The following is a 21,655-nucleotide window of genomic DNA, read 5'->3' on the forward strand; positions in this document are numbered from 1 at the left end:
TTCAGTTTTGGCTATGATGAACAAGCTCCTGTGAACGGCATTTGCATATGGTGTGTGCTTCCAGGAATGGATTTGCTGGGTCAAGGATAGGTATAATGCTCTGTCTTAATGACACCGCTACTTTTCCAAAGTGGCTCTATTATGTCATACTCCCAAAAACTTCATAAGAGTTCTAGTTACTCTTAGTTTTGTCATTTTCATAGTAGCATTATATTGAGATATTTATTTGCACACCTTTTCATGTTTCTTGAACATTTTGATATCCTCCTTTGTGAGATGTGTGCAAATCCTTTGCCCATTTTTTATTAGGATGACTCTTCTTGCTTGTGATTTGTAGGTATTACATGTTTTGGATAGGAGTTCCCCCTTCTAAAATTATTTAGTACTTATTTGATTGAGGTGCTGAGGACTGAACCCAGGGCCTCATGCATGGTAGGCAAGTGTTCTGCCACTACACTGCACCCCTGGCCCCAGATATGAGCCCTTTGACAGATGCACAATTATCTGCCTATACTCTTGTAGGCCTGCCTTCAGCTTTTTCATGTAACGATTCTAACTTGCTGGTGTTACTACCTGAAACTTCTCTACCACCAAAACAGCTATTCGAACGTCCCGTTTTTGAATAGACACTCTTATCTTTTCAGCTTGCTTGCTCAAATACCCCACCAGAACATGCACTTGAGTTCACTGGAACAAATACGCTCTCACCTTCCCCATCTCTGACTCCTCACCCATCTTTCATTTCCTTTCTATTTAGGTTTCAGAACCTGTCATTTCAATCTCCTTGGCTGAATCTGCCTGGAAAAACCACAACCTTGAAACAATCCCACCATCAATGCTAAGTGACAACATGGGCAGGTAACCTGCTGGAGGAGAGCCCTTCGCCTGAGCAGCTGTGTGACAAAACAGTGGCACCAGCAGCAGAGACCCTTGGTGCTGCCAGCCCTGGCGCCGGGTGTCTTCAGTCAGCTAGCACTCCCGCTTTCTACAAAAGCATTTCAAACTTGCTTTCCCCTCTTTAAACCTCAGGATTTTTCTTCTTTCTACTTAAATCATTTTGTTGAAAAATAAGAATTCCCTATAAAAGAGCACCTATTTTTGAGTGTGTATTCTGTCAGGCCTGATCTAAGCCTTTAATAAAAAGTAGGACTTAAACAGTGTTCCTTAGTTTCCAGATACTAACCTAAGTATTTCACATATTTTAAGAAATTTAATTCTTTCATCAATCATTATTATTTCTTTTTTTTTTAAACTGAGAGCATGGCTGGGTGCAGTGGTGCCCAGTGGTTCAAGAGGTCGAGGGAGGAGGATAGCAAGTTTGAGGCCAGCCTCAGCAACTTAGACCCTGTCTCAAAAATAAGCAAAAAGGGCTGGGGATGTAGCTCAGAGGTAGAGCAACCCTGGATCAAATCCCAGTAATGAAAATAAATAAAAATAAGAATGAGAGAACAGTGTATGTTGCTTTTGATTCTCATTCTTTAGATGAGGAGACTAAAGAACAGAAAGACCGTCTAAGTGATGGAGCAAGGATTCAGGTCCAGGCAGTCTGGTTCCAGAGTATATGTTCTTAACCACTATATTATACTGTGCTTTTCATGCATTATTTTAATTCTCACAATAACTCTATGAGGTAGGTACTATTATCCCCAACTGACAAAAAAAGAAGACACTAAGGCATAAAGAGGCATAACCAATGCCCAATGTCACATGGTAAGTGGTCCAGCAGGAATTCTGTCAGGCAGCCCCAATTTCATAAGCTGACCCCTTCCTCTAGCCCGGCACACCCCATCCTCATAGGTCTTTCTCATCCAAAGGGAGACCATGTGTGCACCCCATTCTCTCACTTTCTCAGGACCCACATCTGAAGGAACAAGAAGACTCCAGGGGTGGCGACAGGCACGGGCAGGAGATGGGAAGGCCAGCCCCTCGCCAGCAACGGTGTCTGCTTTACTTTCTATCGCCAGCTTCTCAGCAACATAAACCACCTTCCCAGGCCGTGCTTTCCCCTTCTGTGGCCAGCCTCTGGCAGATGTGTTGCCCAGGCAGGGGACGAGATCGAAGGCTGGTGTGGCTCACAGACAGCTCACAGGGAGGACTGGCTGCAGCTATGCACCCGCTCTTCCAGCTCTGCGGCCGTGCCCTCAACGTGCACAGGAATCTGGGCCTCCTTTTATGTCCTAAAACTTCATCCTAGAAAGGAGGACTAAAATGTGTTGGTTTTAATGTCCTCGAATTTTTACATTCTTTTTTGAGCCAGGGTCTTGCTATGCTGCTCAGGCTGGCCTCAAGCCCCTGGGCTCAGGTGAGCCCTGAGCCTCCTGAGTAGCTGGAGCTACAGGTGTGTGTCATTGTGACTAGCTCCAAAGTCTCTTTTTTTTTTGAGGAGCTGGGGATGGAAACCAGGGCCTCACGTGTTACGCCAGTGCTCTAACACTGAGAGCTACACTGCCAGCCTTTAAAACTCTTATTACTGGGAAATAAATTCATTTTTTGAACTTTCCCTATGAAAACTTTTTTTCTTTTTTCTTTTTTTTTACTATTTATACACTATGAATACATGTTTTGTAATAATCTGAAAGGGCACAAAATTATTAATTTTCAAGTATCACAAGATGACAGCATATAACTTGAGCTAGTAAGGAATTTCTTGATGAATTCAAGAATAATATTTTGATTCATGGAATATCCATTTTCTTCAATATCTACCCACCTCCCATTCTATTTTAATGGTAGTTTGCCTGGGTATAGAAATCTAGGTTGGGGGAAAAGGTCCCTTGAGAATTTTGAAGGCAATCTTCACTGTCCTCAGGCCTCTGGTTTTACTTTGAGAATTCTGAAGGCATTATAGAGCCTGTTCCCTCACATGGAACCTTTCTCTTGCTCTCTCTGGTTTGCAGGGCTACCTCAGTATGTGGTGTTCAAAATAGTGTTTGCAGTGATATGCCTTAGTGTGGGTATACTTTATTTTCACCTATTTTGCTGAGAATTCTGTGGTCTCTTTCAAGTTCCTTCAGTCCTGGGAAATTTTCTTAAATTATTCTGTTAATTTCCACCCCACACATTTTCTTTCATTTTGGAACTCATATTATTAGATGCTAGATCTTCTGGATTGGTCCTCTAGTTTTTAAAATCTCTTTTTATTTTTTCAGCTCTTTGCCTTTTGACTCTATTTTCTAGCCTCTGGTTTATTTGAAACCAAATGTGTATAAGAATTCAGAATTTTTAGGATTTTAAAAAGGTCATGTGCCTATTACCATGTGCAAGGCCTTCTACCTTTAATGCACCTTTTATGGGTGCATTTTATATCCTTGCTCTTTCCCCAATCTAATGAAAGATCATAGTTTCCCTTTTTGCGAGCAACTGAACTTTGAAAGTACCACATTCTACTGTCATGTACAACTAATTAGAACAAATAAAATTTAAGAATTAAAAAAAATTGCTTTTATCAGAATGGATTTTAGGACACTAGCTCTGAAGAGTATGAGGGAAGAAAATGACAAAAGAGAAAAAATACAAATGGTTTATTAATTTGTTCTGTTTGATAAGTCAGGGAGCACCTCTGTCTTTGAAACGAGAGCATTAGGTAGGGACAGTATTCCAGCTCACACACATTCAGCCTTCACTGTGTACCAGGCACAAGCAGCTGATATTCACTTTCTCATCTCATCATGTGTATATATTGAGCTGGGAAATGAACCAACTAACACTGATTTCCAGGGTTCAAGTGCCCTAACCACACTATTCTACAATAAAAATCAGCTTTTAAAAGGAATCAATTTTTCCTTATAATATTTTAGAAAGTGGATTGGGACATCTTCACTCTGTCATTTTTTATTGTGCCTTAAAAATAATAATAAAATGAATCGACTACACTCCATATGTTGGTACCTTGACTAAATTTGTTAGCACTAAAAGCATTTCTAAAATGTTTTAAATGGAATATCTTACGGATTAAACTCAGGTGGAATTAGATAATATGTATTTCTTCTCAATGAGGAAAAATATTGTAACATAAGAGAATATTTTTCTAAAAAGTAAATTCTTGCCCTACATGCTTGTTTACTGAAAATCCACTTCATGGTGCTAAAATATGAATTAGAACACCTATGATTTAAGTGTGTGTATACACACACACACACATGTGTGATAAACTAAACATAAAATTTCTTTATTTGAAACAATTTTCTAGACACAGAAAAGTAATTCATGCCACACACACTGGCGCATGCCTGTAATCCCAGTGGCCGAGGAGGCTAAGACAGAAGGATTGCGAGTTCAAAGCCAGCCTCAGCAAAAAGTGAGGCACTAAGCAACTCAGTGAGACCCTGTCTTTAAATAAAAGAAATACAAACTAGGGCTTAGGATGCAGTTCAGTGGCCGAGTGCCCGAGTTCAGTCCCCGGTAACCATTCTCCCCTCCAAAAAAGAAAGAAAAGTGAATTCACATCATAGAAATTCCTTACTTAAGGAAAATTACCTTTAGATTTGTTTTTATGAGAACTATGTAAGCATTTCCTCTGTGTGTTTGAATATTGCTATGACAAGCTGAATTCTGAGAATGTGATCCTATCTGAGTATTTAAATGTACTCCAGCACTTTTTCAATAAACTAGTAATTCAATTTCTTCAGAAAATATGTATTCTATTTTCTCAGTGGATCAAAATATCATAAAAGGAATTATGAAAGGCACCTTTGTATGATCATGTCCTTATTATCTCTACCATAAGGTGAAAGAAAAAACACCATCATGCTCCTAAATAAAAACCATACCAAGCCACCTATTCTTTTTACCCAACAGTGAGAAGACATAGAAGTGATGTGCACACAAAGATCATCTCAACTTTTAAAAACTTAATACCAAGCAATCCCTCCTTATCTGCAGTCTTACTTTCCATGGTTTCCATTACCTACAGTTAACTACAGGCTGAAAATATTAAATAGAAAGCCCTGGAAATAAGCAAAGCATTTTTAAGTTTTTTCAACTGTGAGCTGTTTTGGGCAGCATGATGAAATCTCCTGCCATCCTGCTCTGTCTCAATTGGTCCCACCCAGGACATGCATCACCCCTTTGTGCAGTGTATCCACCCCACCCATCAGCCACTTAGTAGCCATCCTGGCTATCAGACTGACTGTCCTGGTACAGCAGTACTTGCATCCAAGAAACTCTTATTTTTCTTCACAGCCACAAAGCACAAGAGTAGTGACACTGACAACTTGGATGTGTTAAAGAGAAGCTATGAAGTGCTTCCTCTAAGTGCAAAGGTGAAAGTTCTCAATTTTAATAAGGAAAGAAAATATTGCATACTGCAGCTACTAAAATCTACATAAAGAATGATTCTTTTATCCAAGAGATTGTGAATAAGGAAAAAGAAATGCATAAGAGTTCTGCTGTCATAAACTGCAAAAGTTCTGCCTGAAGCACATGATCATGCTTAAGAAGGAAAAGGCATTAAAATTTGTGAGTAAAAGACACAAACAGAAAGATGTGTTCCAACTGACAGCAACATGTACTGTCAAAAAGCACTGAGCCTACCCAAAGACTTAGTAAGGGGCTCCTGAAATGAACCACACCAAGTCATTTACTGCACAAATTAAGGAACAGGTTTTAACTGGAACACACACAAACCAATCAATCAGTTTGTTTATGGCGCTGGGGACTGAACCCAGTGCCTTGGGTATGCTTAGGCAGGTGTTATACCACTGAGCTACATCCCCAGGTCTCAACTGAGAAATACAAAAATGTACTGGCAAAGCTGTGCCTGCCAATGAAAAAGCTGATGCTGCATTTTTGGCACAGAGGAGTTGATTAAGGAAAAAAGATAACAAAATCAGGCTCTTCTGGAAGAGGATGCCCAATTGAACTGAACTATAAACGTGCAAAGCAGGCACAGGGCATAAAACATGGAATTGAGGTAGGACAGAATAAACAAGGATAGGCAGAAACTAACGGAGGAGGGAGGGAAAAGAAACTACTTTAAATCTAAGAACCTCTATGCACGCTCTCACCTTTATTCCCTAAGCCTGTTTTCCTCCTGGCATAAAATCCTTAAGAGTCCATGAATCTGAAGAGTACTGTGATTCTAGATGAGTAATGCCTAGGCACACTGCCAGCTTGTACAATGTATTTTCTTTAGATTAAATAAAGTCAAAGGAGAAATAATGTTACAGGCGTATGATGTGGGTGTGTTCCAAACATTATCTATTGACTCAATGATGTCAACTTAAAAATCTCAAAGAAAATCAGACCACCACCCTGCCCTGAGATCCATAAGAATATCAAACTCACCAGGCTGCTGTCACCTAATGTTCACTATTTACAAGGTTTCCTTTGCAAAGAAGAACCTAAGACTCCAAAGTACACATTCTCCAGGGCCTGTGCCTCTTCTTCCTTTGAATGAGTACCCTGTGCTGCTGCTTGTTTTCTTAAACAAACCACTGTGCTCTTTTGATGCATCCTGAAATTTCTTTTTTGTTTTTGGGTACTGGGGATTGAACTCAGGGGCACATCCCCAGTCCTATTTTGTATTTTATGTAGAGACAGGGTCTCAGTGAATTGCTTAGCACCTTGCTTTTGCTAAGGCTGGCTTTGAACTCACGATCCTCCTGCCTCAGTCTCCTGAACCTCTGGGATTACAGGCATGCTCCACCATGCTTGGCCTGAAATTTCTTTGCATGGTCTAAGAACCTGCCAGGGCCAAGTTGAGGTCCCCTTCTCCTCTCTGTGGGAATGCCCTCAGACTTCTATCTAATGACAGAGGACAGATTAACTCTGGTATTATGTGGCAATTCTGCAGGGCAAACAAAAAAGAAAAAGCCAGGCAGAGTTTGCAGAGCAAAGAACTCATGCACTCTCAAAAACTTTAAGAGAGAAGATCATATTCACATTATTTTTATTATAGTGTATTACTATAATTTTTCCTATTTTATTACCAGTTTTTGTTGTCAACCATTCACTGTGCCCGATTCATAATTTAAATTTCATTATAGTCGTGAATGTACACAGGCATAGAAGGACCCAGACTACAGTTAGAATTGATAATTATCTGCAGTTTTGGGCATTCACAGCGGGGTCTTGAACTATATCCCCCAGTGACAAGGAAGGATGACTGTATCTCACTGTTATCTATTATTTTAATGTATATTTTAGAATGAATGAGAGAACTCTTGTCAGTATGTTCAAGCTAGCGCTCTCAGGTTTATGGTTGAAGAGTAAACGGAAGGTAAGATGATAAGTTCACCTTTCATTTTCATGGATGTCTTTCATTTTTATCATTTGCATAGGGAAGCAGGAAAAAAATAAAAACAAAAACCACTTGAGAGCAGAGCTCCTGAGGTCTAGCTCTGCAGCCAGCCAGCTGTAACCTTGCTGCTATCATTTAACACTGCTGACCTCAGTTGTAAAAGGAAGGCATAACAAGATTCTATAATCTGTCTCTCTTGAAACCAGTGATTCTCATTAGCATTTATCAACTTTAAAAGACAGCACAAAATATTTATTTAAAAAATGTACAACTCTTACAGACAGGTTAAAAAACACATGCCCTCAAATAATCATCACTATTTCATTATCCTTGCTGTAAGACGTGAGAGCTATAAACAGGGTCAATAGACCATAGCATTACTGTTCCTAGCAATTTTTAAATTTAGTTTCTTTTAGGCAACAGCCATGAATTTAGCAATATTAACAGTGTGAAAAACCATACCTTGGATGTTACATGAGCTAAAGGGCAATTTTCTCTATTCAACAATAAACAGGCCTGGTTAAGAGTGGCTTTCTGTGTTGGGCAAATGGACCTACTGATAAGGGCTATAATTTCTTGGTAATGTTCTAGTAGGTCACCAATCTGCAAAAAACTGTTGTGTTATCAGATAAAGGAGTCAGTGGACAATTCCAACTGACAGTATTAAAATATAAGAGAAACTGGCTTTAACCCCAGAGAAAGGGTGTGTAACATAGCAAAGACACTGAAGACAGTGGGCAATGTGGAGTGTGGGCTGAGGTGTGTCTAAAGCCCAGGGAGGAGGGCTGTAAGATCTAAAGCTGATTACTGCATTAGGATGGGCCACTCAGCTATTTTCTCAAAGCTGCTTTCAACTCCCTAAGTCTTGTGCAAATACTTGAAATGACCCTCAGACATTTAGCCATTACAAGTTCTCTGGCCTTATGTGTAATGTCCTCTATGATTTAACCCCTACCAACCATTCTTATTGAGCATTAATATTTCAGAAGAGCCTTCTGTATCAATTCTATACACACCATACTCAGAACACCATACTATAGACTATTAATACATGCAATTTTTACTTGTCAATTAAAAAAAAAACCCTTGTATGACAGTCTCACTTCTAAACAGGAACCCCTTTCAACTCTTAAACACTACTGAGCATCCAAAGAGTTTTTTTTGTTTTTGTGGATTATAGCTATTGTTATTTACCATATGATAAATTTTAAAAATTAAAGCATTCATTTAGATAACAGTAACAAACCATGTTAATATAAATAACATTTTTATGAAAAATTATCTTCTAAAACATACATTTAGTTAGGAGAATGGCAATTTCATTTAAGTGTACATTTATTCTGTTGCAGTATAATGTTCTGACTGAAATAAATGAAGAAAAATTTAGCCTCATATAGAGAGCTGGAAAAGAGAGAAGTATTTAAATAGCCTTCTCAGATTACTGTGGGCTGTCTTTGATAACACACCAAATTTTGACTAATAGTTTCTGGCTGGAGATTGTGAATCCAGGGCCTCACATGTGCTAGGCAAACACTCTACAACTAAGCTATATTCACAAGGCTGAAAAGCAGTAGTTTCTTAGAGGCTAACTGTAGTGTTGATCCTGAAACCTTCTCAGTGAACTTTTCATACTTTGTTACAGTAAATGTCACAGGATGATCATGTACACTGCATGGATCTTTCACTCAGGCATGATTCTGTAACATTATACATGAATCATTTGTAAATTTAAAATACTGGCTTACCAGTGAGTCAGGAAGCTTTCAGTACATTTCATACAGAGTCTGCCCTTCTTTCCAACACATTTGTTAATATCACCACTGATTTCATCAGACAAATCTAAATACAGTCACATGTCACTTAATGGCAAGGATACATTCTGAGAAGTAGTGCAGGCAATTTTGCTGCTGTACAAATATCATAGAGTATACCAGCACAAAGCTAGACGGCATGGCCTACTAAATAGCTTGGTTACAGAGGACAACCTGCTACTTCTAGGCTATAAGCCCATACAGCACATTATCATACTGGATACTGTAGGCAACCATAATATAAAAGTAGGCACTTGTGGATCTAAACATATCTATGCCCAGAAAAGGTACAATAAAAATATGGCATAAAAGATAAAAAATGTACACATGTATAGGGCACTTACTGTGAATGGAGCTTGCAGGACTGGAAGTTATTCTGGGTAAGTCAGTAAGTGAGCTTATTATAACCTTTTACTTTCTAAATGTAAACAAAATTTTAAACTTTTGACTTTTAAAATTTAGCTTAAGACACACATTGTACTACTATACAAAAGATGTTCTTTATTTATGTCCTTATTCTATAAGCTTTTTCCTATATTTAAGTTTTAAATTTTTATTTATTTTTTAATTTTTTTGTTAGAAACTAAGACACAAATGACACACATCAGCCTAGGGCCTCAGAGAATCAGGATCATCAATGCCATCATCTTCCACCTTCACATTCTGTTCCACTGGAAGGTTTTCAGGGGCAGTAAAACACACAGAGCTAGCATCTCTATAGCAATGCCTTCTTCTGGAATCCTTCCTGAAGGACTGGCCTGGGACTGTTTTACAGTTAACTTTTATCTATGTGTATTAGAAAGCAATATTCTAAAACAACAATATAAAGTATGGTACAGGGCTGGGGATGTAGCTCAGCTGGTAGAGTGCTTGCCTCGCATGCAGAAGGCCCTGGGTCGATCCCCAGCACCACAGGATAGTGAATACCTGAACTAGCAGCACAGTCGCTGAGGATCATTATCAAGTGTGATGTACCATCATTATGTATGATTAGTGCACATGTTAGACTTTCATATGACAGGTAGTACAGTAGGTGTGTTTAGACCAGCATCACCACAAACACGTAAACAATGTCTTGCACTATGACTTTATACGTCAGCAATAGATGATAAGAATTTTTCAGCTCCACTATAATCTCATAGGACCACTGATCTATATGTGGTCCACTGTTGATCAAAATGCCACTATACAGCACATGACTATACTTTAGGAAGCTCACAGAGGAGGATACAAATTTCTCAAAATTCTAATTTTTGCAGAGGTGATAGGCCTAGTCATTAAAAAAAAAAAAGTATGCCAGATCCCCAAGCCAGAACACTGCACTTTGTGCATCAGTTGTTCTATCAAGGAAAAAAGGTGCCCCAAGAAAAAAGCATCTATAGTTCAACCTGTGGCTCAGTCAACAAGTGCTTTTGCTTGAGACGATGGAAGTATTCTGGAATGTAGCCCAAATGCTCAGTGAACACTTTACATTTTGCCACCAAGAACTTGAAAAAGATAAGGTACTCCACAGTGGGGAATTAATAAAATTAATATTTTCCTGACTGTTTAATCAAGGGCACTCTTAAGTGAATCTGCTTTTTTGTTGTTATTCTCCTGTGAGTTCAGGATGGTGAGGGATATGATGACTGCTAGCAACACGGTTCAGTGTTACTGTCTAGAGTTCATGCTAATGTACTGGCAATTTTAGCAACATTGACCATTGCTTTTGCACTGATGGAAAAGCCAGTACATACAATGAAAGTGGTAACTAATGTTTTAAGTATTATTTTTAAAATACTTTGACTTAGTGGTCCCCCCAAAAAAGTCTTGGGAACTGCCAGCAAGCTGTGAGCACCTTGGAAAATCATGACCCTAGGGCAATGCTTTTGCATACAGTGCCCACCTCCACTGAGGGCTATGGGTTCATCAAATCATAGGGAAGTGGTACCTACTGCCCCAAAGCATCTCTTGACAACACCGCCATCACACTCTCTCCCGGCAGCACTCAGTGGTACTTCTGTTTTTCAACCTGGACTTCCATATGTTCCCTGAGGGCAGGGGCCTTATATTACCTTTTTACATATACCCAGTCCTAGTATACTGTGCGCATAAGAAGCATAAACAAAACGTGATATAAATGACCAGAACAATAAAATTTATGAGAAAGAACACAGGCCATGTGCTCAAATCCTCATGCTGCCACTTATTAGTTGTGTGATCTTTGACAAGTTACTAAATCTCTCTCAGTCTCAAATTCTTCATCTGTAAAAATGGAGTAATAACAATAACTATTTTCACAGTGTGGCTGTGATAACTCAGTGGAGCTAATACATAGAAAGGGCTTCCAACTATCTAGTACAGAGTAAGTGCTCCAGTGTATTAATCATGTTGGGGTTAGTATTAATTAGTTGTTGTCCCTTATACATATGTATTTTTAAAAACTTGAAGTATCATACTTTGTTGTTGCTTTTCAAAGACAGCTCTAAGACACTGTGTTCTGAAGAGTTTGTAAAGGGAATACATGCTTTTTAATTTTCTAACTATCCAGTTGAAAACCCTTTCATTTATTTGATTTAATAATGTGTCATGTCTTCTAAGAATTCCAATTATGTCACACTAAGAAAGAAAAAGTTCGTATTTATATTATGTGGAAGGATGTTGGAGAAGTGAATTTTGTTACCTAAGCTAACATGTTAACTCAGTATTTTTAAAAGCACATTTCTAATACCTTATTATTAATCACAGATGCTTAATATACCTTTATAAGCTCTCCTCATCAGCATTAAAAACGTGCTAAACGTTCATTGTGTACAAGTATGAGTGGTAAAAAGAGGTTAAGAATTATTCCTTGCCATCTAAGAAAATAAAATCCAATATACAAATAAAAACTTTATGTCTAAAGATTATTCCCTAAAGTTTGTCCACCTGGAATACTTTGGTTAGTTTTGCCTGCTGCCACTCAGAAAAATATCAAAAACATCTAAGAACTGGGGTCTTTTCTTCTCTGCAGGCAAGCTCCATGATAACCCCTGCAGGCCAGTAGGGAACCAATTGACCGTCAAAACCAGCTCTCATCTTAAGAGCAGAAGAAACTTCTAACTTGATGTTAAACAATCAACTTCTAAAACTTATTTTTAAAATAAAGATGCCAGAATTTAATGATTAGCTCTCGATTTTGGTATGAGAAGTTCTTTCTTTTTGTCCTCTCTGTCAACAAGATAAGGCTGTACAACCTAAACAAGGTAGATGCAGGTCACAGTAATAAAAAGCACTAATAGTGCAAACAGGAATAACTAATTTTAAAAGACCCCAGATGGTTAAAAGTAATTATCTTGAAGAACTACTTAAGTAATTTCCAAAGCATTTCTAAGTTATTCTCACAACAACTCTACAGTCAGCGAGCATCATTAGCTTCATTTGACAGAAAAAACAAAACAAAACAAATCCTGGAGGTAAAATAATTTACTCACGCCTCAGTCATGACAATGAGGATGCCAGTCTCTGTTCTACTACTTTGCCCCTGCAAGCACCCACCAAATCCTCTATATTCTACCTTCATTATTTGTTGTGAACGCATTCCCCTCTACACATCCACTGTGACTCTGATGGCAGTAGTGATTCCAGGTGCAGGGACCTTCCCAACCAGTCTCCCTGCCCCTCTACTCACCTGTGTACACTGCAACAGAAAACCTTCTGGAAGTACATTCTGTGTACTTCATTTCTTTGCCTAAAACCTTCAATAAAGTCTCTGCTTCTCAGGCTGGTATTCAATATTCTTCCCAATTTGCACTCAACAGACCTTTCTCCACCTTCTTTCCCATAAGTATCCAAACACCCAAAGTTTCAGTCAAAAGGAAACCCATGCTTTTACCCAAGGACATTTTGATCTTTCCCATTGCTCTGACTCTGCTTGAGAATTGGCCACATATGCACGATTGAATTCCTATCATGATGGTACAGGCCCAGATCCATGCTACCTCCAGCAAGAAACCTCAGCTTCTCTGTCCTCAGAACAGCTGGAATGTATCTGCAGCTGTGGCACGCAGAAAGAAAAAGCACAGACAGGGCAATCTGTTTCTTCTTTTTCCTAGGAGGTATTTCTTGCATATATATCAAGTGCCAGGTACTGTGATAAATCAGGGAATGAAGAGTTAATGAAAAAGTGCTTTTGCTTTAAAAGCTCATGGTTTAGTCAGAGAGACAAAATTAAATAATTTAATGTTAAAAGCTTATAAGTTCCATAAAAAGTGGTCAGGCTCAGGAGTCTACTTGAGCCCAGATGGAAGATTCCTAAGTCGGGCTTTGACTAGAGAAATCAGGAAGGCTGTCCAGCAGAGATGACGCCTGGACTAAGTGGGAAAAGATGCTCTGGGCTTGAGAAGAGGACTGGTGAACAGCACACACTCTTCCCTCAGCAGCTGGAGAAAGTGAGTCAGAGTGGAGAGTGGAGGGGAGGGACCCGGACCGCTGCCTACGAAGACCCTGATTCACTACAAAGGGCTGTTTTACAAACACAATACATACTTTTTGAAGGAAGCAATTTTTAAATTGAAAGGTACAATACAAATTGAAAATATCACGAACTAATTTATAAAAAACAACACTTCCTATTGGTCTTTTGAATTTAATTGGTCACATGAATTATTAAACCATTTTATGAGACATATGAACAGATAGTAAGTTTAAGAAAAATCACCTAAATGTTGTCAGACGTACATTTTATGATGTACTGCTCAACCTCTCTATACAACACGTCCTGAAACACACAAATGTACGCATGCTTACTCCAAAGGCAGTTAATTAGCTTTCACATTTAAAACATGCATTTAAAAAGAAGTAAGAGTATCTTTCATCAGAGCTTCCTAATAATCTCTCATTTTATTTTTAAAAATTTCCTAAACTCATAGAACTTTGCTACATCTATTCATACATGCAACTCAAAGGGGATTTTCCATTTTGAACCAGGCTTCTTTTTCATTTTTTAAAATTTTTTAGTTGTCCATGAACCTTTATTTTATTTTATTATTTCTATGTGGTGCAGAGAATTGAACCGAGTGCCTCACACAGGCTAGGCAGACGCTCTGCCACTGAGCCGCAACCCCAGCACTCCCTGGCTATATGTGCGAGTCCTCCCTCCCTCCTTTTCTCCCTTCCTTTCTTGTGAGTGGGAAGTGAGTTCAGGGATGCTGTACCTCTGAGCTACATTCCCAGCCCTTTTGCTTAGTTGAGATAGGGTCTTGATACGTTGCTAAGGCTGGCCTTGAACTTCTAATCCTGATGCCTCAGCCTTCTGGGCACTGGAAATACAGGCGTGCACCACTGAGTCTAGCTTTCAGTATTTCTTTAGGAATTCAAACTGGTTGATAAAATCATACAGTGAACAGTTTCTGATATGGATGAGGAACATAAATTTCAACTGTATATATTTGCATTAAGGAGTAGAACTTGCTCTCAATCACTGCCATTAGGCAGATATAATCTGGGAGTTTGAGACAATGGGAAAGTGGGGGGGGAAACAAGACAGAGTGATGGGCTGTGGTAAGGACAGGTGTAGAGGGAAATGATCAGGGGTGGGAACTTCTGGGTGTGAACAGCTCAGTGAATTTTTTCCTCAAAACAAAATGATGAGAGAAAAACTGGTCAAAGTCATTAAATACAGCCATTTCAGGGTTCTAAAAATCAGTCAAAGGCAGACAATAAATAGAGAAAATTTCTGAAAAACTGCTAAGAGTGCCAAGTAAAGAGGCACATACTTATAATCTCAGTGACTCAGGAGGTCAAAGCAGGAGAATTGCAAGTTCGAGGTCAGGCTTGGCAACTTAGAAAGATCCTTGACAACTTCATGAGATTCGGTCTCAAAATAAAAAATAAATTGTTAGGGTTCAGGGAAAGACCAACAGAAGCCTGAAATCTTAACATGGGACCATGAAAAGCAGCAGCCTTTGCTGCAGAGACAATGAGGAAGGGGGAGGAAGAAGGCAAAAATCCCACAGCTTTGTCATCTACAAGTGGCAAATGTGGTAAGAAACTAACAGGGAAAACACAGTTCTTCTGGCTTGATGTTGTGGTCTGCCTGGAGGGAGAGACTGGTTGGTCAGAAATCTTGAAGAGAGATGCTGGAAAAAAGAAATCTAGAAGGGCTAGATTCACTTTTCTCACATGCTGTGTTGCTGTGAATCTACACAAATGAGGAGGCAGATAGGAGTCTCAATAGGAAGAAAGCCTAGGGCAGACTTGGGGCCTGGCTGAACTGTGAATGCACGTCCCAACCCACAAGCTGTTGCTGATGGATGCTTACAAACTACAGGTGCTTGAAGTGCGGGCCATATAGCACATCTCGTAGAGTGCCAGCCTCTCATGCTGGCGGCCCGGGTTCGAGTCCCCAGCACTCTGGGTTTCTGGACATAACAAACAAACTACAGGTGCTTGAACTCAACCTTTGCTCTAATCACTTGTGACTACTAATCTATGGAGACAGAGGAGTGACTCTCAATCAAGCTAAAAAGTAGTAGTGCAAGTGGAAGTGGAAAGAGAGAAGAAAATCACTAAGTAGAAACTTTAGTGGCCTTACATTGTGTTGGGAGTCAGACACAATAGAAAGTTTGCAAATTGCTTACAACATACACACATGCTCCCTCCAAACAGGAAGCAGTACTCCAGAGTCACTACAAAACAAATTGTGTTAAAAAATTATGAGACATGCAAAAAACAGGAAGGTGTGACAGATTCAAGGAAGCAGGCAGTAACCAGAAGCAGACTCAGACTCAGATGCTGGATTTAGCAAATGATGTCAAAGTAATTAAACACAACATATTCAAAGAATTATAGGAGAATACAATAACAAGTAAGAAATCTTAATAAAGAAATACAAATTTAAATGGCAATTCTAGAGCTAAAAAGTACAATAACTGAAATAAACTCACTAGGTGAGCTCAATAACAAATTTGAGATGGCAGAACAAAGAAAAAGTGAACAGAAAACAGGATCAACATAAATTATTCGATTTAAAGAATAAAAAAGATTGAAGAAAAATAAAACTTAAGATTCTGTTGAGGTTCAGATTAAATTTGATGATAAAACAATCTACAGACCCCAAAATCTCAAAAGATCCCAGTATAATAAAAACAGAGAGCCAGGCATGATGGCGTGCACCTGTAATCCCAGCTACTTCAGGAGGCTAAGAGAATCTCAAGTTCAAGGTCAGTCTCAGCAACTTAATGAAATCCCCAGCAATTTATTTAATCCCTGTTTCCAAATAAAAAGTTTAAAGGGCTAGAAGTGTAGCTTGGTGGTAAAGCAGCCCAGGGGTCAAGCCCTAGTACCACACAAGCAATCAATACACACCACATATCACTGAAAATGCTCAAAGATAAAGACAAAGAGAAAAATCTTGCTATCAGCAAAACAAACAACTCACCACATACAGGGAACAATAATGAGATTAATATCTGACTTCTTACCAGAATTAAGTGATTTTCATGGGGCGAGGGTGCTGGGGGTTTGGAGAAGAAATTGTCAACCAAGAATTTATATCTAACAAAATTAACCTTCAAAAATGAATACACACACACACACACACACACACACACACACACACTCTCTCTCTCTCTCTCCCCCCCAGATAAACACAGTGTTTGTTTCAAGTAGACCTACCTACAGAAAATATTGAAGTAAAGCCTAAGGTTGAAAGAAAATGACACTGGAAAATAATTTGGATCTACGGGCAGATCACTAGAAATGGTAATAAGATTTGATATCCAAAATTATAAGAATTATAAAATTTAACACTAAGAAAATAAATAACCCAATTAAAATATAGGTCAAAGATCTAAACAGTCATCTCACCAAAGAGATACTAGGGACAAAAAAAAAAAAAAGCATATGAAAGGATGCTCCACATCATATCATCAAGAAGATGAAAATTAAAACAACAATAAGATGGCAGTACTATTTCAATGGCCCATATCCAGAACCCTGATAATACCAAATGCTGATGAGTATGTAGAGCAAAAGGAACTCTCACTCACCAGGTGGAAATGCAAAGTGGCAGTGACCTTGGAAGATAGCCTGGCAGTTTCTTAAGAAACTAAATGCACTCTTACAATACCATCCAGCACACCACTGTGCTCCTTGGTGTTTACCCAAAGGAGTTGAAATATTAAATCCGGAAAAACCCTGCACACTAATATTTACTGCAGCTTTATTCATAATTGCCAAAATCTGGAAGCAACAAAGATGTCTTCAATAGATAAATGGATAAATAAACTGAGGAAGAACCATAAAAGAAATATTATTTGGCACTAAAAAGAATGAACTATTAAGTCATGAAAATACATGAAGGAAACTTAAACACATATTACTAAGTGAAATAAGCCAATTTTAAAAAGCTATACACTGTATGACATATTCCAGTTCTATGACATCTTGGAAAAGACAGTAAAAAAGATCAGTGGTAGCCAGAAGGTGGGGGAGGGAAGAATAAAAAAGAGGATTATAGGATTCTTAGGGCAGTGAAACTACTCTGCATGATACTATAACGGCAGATAAAGGTCCTCATACATTTATCTAAACCTACAAAATGTACACCGTCAAGAGTGAACCCTAATGTAAACTATGGACTTGGGGTGATAATGATATATCAGTATCTCTTAATCAATTTTAAAAAATGTACCACTCTGGTCTGGGATGTTGATAGTAGAGGAGGTCATGAGTGTATGGGACCAGACATATAGGAAAATGTCTATACCTTCTTCTTAATTTTTATAGTTTTTTAAAAAATACATAAGATTGTTGAAAGTAGCAATTATAATATTATATTGCTGCATTTCTACTATGTACAGGTATTTTATATATCTAATATACATAAATTTTATTATGTGTGTGTGTGTGTGTGTGTGTAAAGGAGTATGGGAAATGGAGCTACATTGGAACAAAGTTGCTTTATTTTACCAGAATAACACATCACAAACATACACACACACAAAACTATCAACAGACTGTGATAAGTCAAAGATGTATTCCCTTGACCAAGCATTAAGAAAAAATAAGAATAATAATTCAAACAAAAATAACTAATAAAAAAGATACAATAGCTGGGTATGGTGGTACACGCTTGAAATCCCAGCGACTTGGGAGGCTGAGACAGGAGGATCGCTAATTCAAAACCAGCCTCAGCACTTTAATGAGGACCCAAGCAACTTAGCAAGACCTGTCTCTAAGTAGAATATAAAAAGGGCTGGGGATGTAGTTCAGTGGTTAAGCACCCCTAAATTCAATCCCCAGTACAAAAAACAATAAAAACTAATGGGTTGCAGCTCAGAGGTGCAATAATTGCCTAGCATGCTTGAGGCCCTGGATTCAGTCCCCAGTACTACACATACGTGCACCCACATACCTACACACACACACACACACAAATTATTTAATAGAAACTCATAAATAAGGAATGGAGAAATAAAAAAAGACATGAGACATAATAAAATGGCAGACACAAAGCTACCCATATTAGTAATTATATTAAATTATAAGTAGACTAAATGCTACTGTATGCGACTAAATGTAGTAACAAGATGGAAATTTTAAGAAAGGATAAAGAAGATCAAGATCTAGTTGTACACACACACCACACACTCAGACCAGATAAAGAAGCAAGATCCAGTTGTACATACACACACACACTTTTTAAAATCAAGTTATTTTATTTATTTTTTTTAATGTGGTGCTGAGGATTGGACCCAGTGCCTCACAAGTGCTAGGCAAGCACTCTGCCCCTGAGCCACAACCCCAGTCCAACACACATATTTTTTTAATGAGAGACAAACTTTAGATTCAAAGAGGCTGAAAAAAACAAAAAATGGAAAAAGATGTCATGGAAACAGCAACCACACAAGTGCTGAAGTGGCTATATTAATACTAAACAAAATGTAGACTTAAGGTAAGAAATATTAATAGAGACAAAGGGGAACTCTTTGTATTGAAAAATGGGTCAATTGATTAGAAATGTTTTGTAGGACAGACTACTAAACCATAAACCAAGTCTCAATGAACCTTAAACAACTGAAAGCATATGAAGTTATGTTCTCACCACAAATGAATTATAAATGAAAAGAGAAATTTAGGAAATTATGAAAACACAGTATATCATCTTTTCCAGGATCCAGCTAAAGGGAAACTTAAGGGGACATTTATAACTTTAAACATAGAAGAAAACCTAAAACCAGTTATCATGACTTCCAACTCAAGAAGCCAGGAAAATAAGACCCAATCATATCCAAAACAAGCAGAAGGAAGCAAAGAATAAAGATCAGAGTAAATACCAACAAAATATAAAACAGAAAGAAAACAAAATAAAAAACCAATGAAACCAAAAGCTTGTTTCTGGATGATCTGTCAAATTAATAAAACTTAGCTCAACTGACCAAGAAACAAAGACATAAATTATCAAAATCAAGAATGAAAGACCAAATATTACTACAGACTCTATAGAAATTAAAAGGATTATGACACTCTTATGATGAGTAACTTTATAGTTAGATAAAAGAGATTCCTAGAAAGACACAAGTTATCCAAAACTGACAAGAAATAGAGAACAGAAAAAGAAAAACAGGAAACAGAACTGTGTTGTGGTCTCGATATGGAAGTGTCCTCCAATAAGCTCATATGATAGCACAACAATATTCAGAGGTGAGACGATTAGATCATGAGAGCTGTAACCTTGTCAGTGGATTCATCTGTTTGGTGGATTGATCATTTGAAAGGGCTGCTTTGCTGGATGGTAACTGTGGGCAGGCTGGATGTGGCTGGAGGCAGGAGATCACTGCAGGTGTGCTCTTCGGAATTAACTTGTCTCCAGCTGCCCTGAGCTGAGTAGTTTTCCTTCACCACACCCTTCCTCCATGATGTTCTGCCTCACCTCAGACCCAGAGCATTGGAGCCAGTCATCCAGGACTGAAACCATGAGCCCAAATAAACTCTTCCTCCTCCAAGGTATTCCTGTTGGCTATTTTGGTCACAGAGACAAAAAGCTAACACGGAGTGATAAGGAGGATAGAAATACAGTTACTAATTAAAATACCTTGAAGGAGACTCAGATATATATTTTATTCCTTCTTTTTCATTCCTTTGACTAAAATTGCTATTCTGGTAGGTCTGTGAATTCATGATCACTTCAAACTTATTTAGAAATGCAGCTGACAGCTTAGGTCAGATAGAACCAATGCTACGGAAAGTCTCCTTTATTACCTGTCATGCCTGAACTCTTCACACAAATTGTCTACTATAGTCCATTATTTACACAGTATAAAATTATGAACTTTTACAAAACTAGTCAACAATAAAAGGACAGCATGCTTTCAAGGAAAGAAGGATTTCTTGGTGGTTCAATATCTATTAGAAGAGAAAAAAAGTATTTTGTAGGTTAAATCTAGCCTTATGCAACAACAAGGCTAAATCTTTATTTGGAAGTAAATCTTATCATGTAGCTTAAAGTATGAATAAAAATTTCCTTTAATCTGATACAGGAAGGGAAAAGTGAAATCTAAAAACTAGAGGTATCTCTTTTGATACACAGTACAGAATATTTTTATCCTTGGAATAAAATCCCACAGACAATACAATTTCCTGAATGTTGACATGTATGTGACACATATCTATGATTAATTTATGACTTTTTTTTTTTTTTTTTTACTTTAGCTAATAACCCTAAGGGGTAAGATCAAAGAGGTGGGCTAGGAACCATAGAAACAAGGTAGAGTTTGTGTTTAACCTAGCTGTACTAGAAAACTATTAGAATTAAGCAGAAAAATAGCACAATTTGGATTTAAAAACAAAAAACATTTTGGCTGCTATGCAGAGGATGGAAGAGTCAGGTGTAGCTGTTAACAGGCACAGTTAACATGGGTAAGTGATGAGGGCTGGTCTCGAGTGGTAACCACAGTGACAAACATCTCACTGACTTGAACCCTTCTAGATCTCCTAGCAGCTTCCTGAGGCAGATACTACTATCTTCATTTCCTAATATCAGACACTCTTACCTTCATTTATCTTCTCAAACCAAGGCAGAGGGAGATGAAGTAACTGGCCTGAGGTGTTGCTGCTTAGGAGGGGCCATGCTGGGCTTGCACCCAATCAATCTGGCAGAAGAGCTGAGCTCTCCCACCTGCAGCAGTAGGATGAAGAGAAGAGGCTGCAGTAATAAAATGTTCTGGACTTGTGGCTGTTGAGCCTTGTTAATGGATTAGAAGTAGAGATGAAGGAAATAAAAGAATGACTCCTAGGTTTCGTTTGAGTACCTAAGTGAATCTGGTAGTATAATTACACAGAGAGTATAGGAAACAGGAAAAAGTGTTCAGTACCCAAACTTGGAACACTGCAACATTTAAAAGTTGAACAGAGGAGGAGGAACCAGCAGAACACCCAGTGCTTACTCTGAAAATCGGAGAGCATAAAACCAAGGGACTGAGTATTTCAAGGAGGAAGGAAGCAACGTGCAGAATACTGTAGAATGACGGGGGAAGTGAGAATAGAGGTGGGGTCATGGGACTTTGCCCAATGGAAAGTACTGGAAAAGTTGAAAAGAGCAGCACGCCCCTAAATTTACTCTCACCACCACATTTTATTTGCT

The 21,655-nt window shown here is 38.3% G+C and overlaps 1 protein-coding gene across 23 annotated transcripts in view; it reads right to left on the bottom strand.

Moving 5' to 3' along the window:
• The window catches only part of Rbfox2 (RNA binding fox-1 homolog 2), a 267,810-nt gene that overhangs the window by 42,936 nt on the left and 203,219 nt on the right, over positions 1-21,655 (bottom strand). The window lies entirely within an intron of this gene.

The sequence above is a fragment of the Sciurus carolinensis genome, chromosome 4 (assembly GCF_902686445.1).
Source record: "Sciurus carolinensis chromosome 4, mSciCar1.2, whole genome shotgun sequence".
NCBI classification, from domain to species: domain Eukaryota; kingdom Metazoa; phylum Chordata; class Mammalia; order Rodentia; family Sciuridae; genus Sciurus; species Sciurus carolinensis.